The sequence below is a fragment of the Octopus bimaculoides genome, chromosome 21, assembly GCF_001194135.2.
Source record: "Octopus bimaculoides isolate UCB-OBI-ISO-001 chromosome 21, ASM119413v2, whole genome shotgun sequence".
Classification (NCBI taxonomy): domain Eukaryota; kingdom Metazoa; phylum Mollusca; class Cephalopoda; order Octopoda; family Octopodidae; genus Octopus; species Octopus bimaculoides.
Window position 1 is genome coordinate 4,056,941 of NC_069001.1, and position 2,038 is coordinate 4,058,978.

Consider the following 2,038-nt stretch of genomic DNA (forward strand, 5'->3'; position numbering starts at 1 on the left):
GATATATAATTGTGTTTTAAACATATAATCTTAATAATATACTTGCTTTGTTTTCACATTCTAAGAATAACTTTTAAAAGTTTATAAATCAAGTATTGTTTACATGTATATAAATAAACAATATTTGTTGCAACTTTTTTTTTTCCTTCCGATAGTTATTAGTGTGACGGGAAGGGAGACGGACTAGTTTCGTTTCGTTTGTATCAAAGTTTTTATATAGTCTAATGTTGTAATTATATAAACCGGATGTATATATCCCCGACTATATAAAGCGCGTGAGTACGTGTTTCGGTCATTTGCGGAGCAGTTTGTTGGCTGTTGCTGAGGTATGTGCTTTATAAGTCAATCAGCAAGACTGGGGGGGAAATCATAGCAATATTAAGATATCTTAAGTTGGAAACGATCTCACTTTAAACTACTTAATTTTAGAATTTAATAAGTTAGGCGATCTTACGTTTATTTAGGAGGAACAGTATGGATGTGAGACAATGGCGACATCGACATCTTAATTTCATTGCATACATACGCATTATTTTAATTAGTTGAATATTAGTTTCATTCAGTATGAAGTAATGTAAATCTTATCTAAAATATAAAGATCAATTAGTAATTTTAAAGGCGACTTTTCATTTCACTGTCGCTTGATATCCAATTCATGGATTTCATTTTATTTAAAACATCGTTTTCTTATGGTAATTAGGATTCTCTTTCGAATTTTAATTTCTTAGTTAATCGATCGGTAGGATTCTTTTTAAAAGTTTAATTTCTTTATTAGTGAATCGATCGGTGAACAATCGAGGCGCCCTGCGGAAAATTGGCGGCAACCATAACCACGTGGTGTCGTCTATTGCATATCTTCAGAAAACTACTACACGTGGTGGCCTTCTGATTTAGTATTACTGCAGCTATTTCGATGATGACACGATGACGAGTCTGAGGGCAATTTGCTTTCTTCGTGGTACAGTTTTTGTACTTTTGAAGTTGAGTTAACTGCCATATCTGCTGCTTTTAGAGGCATTTGTCTGAGAAATGGCTGCTTTCAATGCTTCATTCATACTATGCCCCGAGTAGTCTTTCTAATTAATCTCTGGAACTCGATCTATTTTACGTCACGAATTGGCATGCTTTTTCGAGAAGCAGGCCGCACTATAAGAAAATCGGGGTAATTTTTAGTTAGGTGCGCAGTTAAGGAGTCATGCGAGCTCTATATAATATAATACTAATGGTAATTTTTCGCTAGGCGTCCTATTGTCGTAGTGAGAAATAGTAATTTTTCGTTAGGCATTCCATTTAAAGTCCCGCAGGTTCCCTCGTAATTGATTTACAGTAAATCTTTCTGCGTTTTCTCTTTTTTAGTTGGGGTTAGCAAGAATGTATCTGGTGTTCAGCTAGCAGTATTTATAGTTTTGATAATTATTAGTTTAAAACAAAATGCCTATTAGAGGTTATTTGTGTGGTTGAATTTTAATAAGGTCTACGATCGTGCTGTGTGCCCTGATGAGTTCTTGGACTAGAGTCTCTGAAAAATTTCTATTTGAAGACAAACTGTCCGCTGAGCAAGTAATACAGCACCTTTCGTTATCTGTCGATCATGCCATGTTTGTTCACGTGGTGTATAAATTAGTAGTAAGCTTCGCGAGTCATTCATACCGCAATCGGGTCTGTATCGCAGCTTAAATTTTTTTACTTTCTCGGTCACTTTAGTTAAGTTAGTCGTTCTTTTTCCTGCACGACCATTATTTTTAAACAGGGTATGATTTGGTTGCTATTTTTAGCAGAAGTGGGTTTCCGTATTTTTTACCCTCTGAAAATGTTCATGGACTGGGTGTTTAGTTTCAACGGGTTCACTTTTATTCTACTCTAGAATCGTTTTTGATTAGTTCATTTCTAAATATTTCGATTTATTTGGTCGACTACATAGTGCAGTGTTGATAATTGGCGCTGATTTTTTTTTAAATTTAGATATACTGAAATGGTTTACGACGATTACCTTTTCGTTCATGAATAGGGTCAGATACTTCGTCTTTATGCCGGCATT

General features: G+C 34.8%; 1 protein-coding gene and 1 long non-coding RNA gene across 2 annotated transcripts in view; one reads left to right on the plus strand and one right to left on the minus strand.

The window, feature by feature from the left end:
- Window positions 1-2,038, minus strand: part of LOC106872037 (serine/threonine-protein kinase 33) — a 224,305-nt gene that overhangs the window by 72,506 nt on the left and 149,761 nt on the right. The window lies entirely within an intron of this gene.
- LOC106872034 (uncharacterized) overlaps window positions 236-2,038 on the plus strand; it is a 3,953-nt gene continuing 2,150 nt past the window's right edge. Inside the window, exon 1 of the long non-coding RNA XR_008266437.1 lies at window positions 236-326. This is a non-coding gene — a long non-coding RNA (uncharacterized LOC106872034). The remainder of the gene's footprint in view (window positions 327-2,038) is intronic.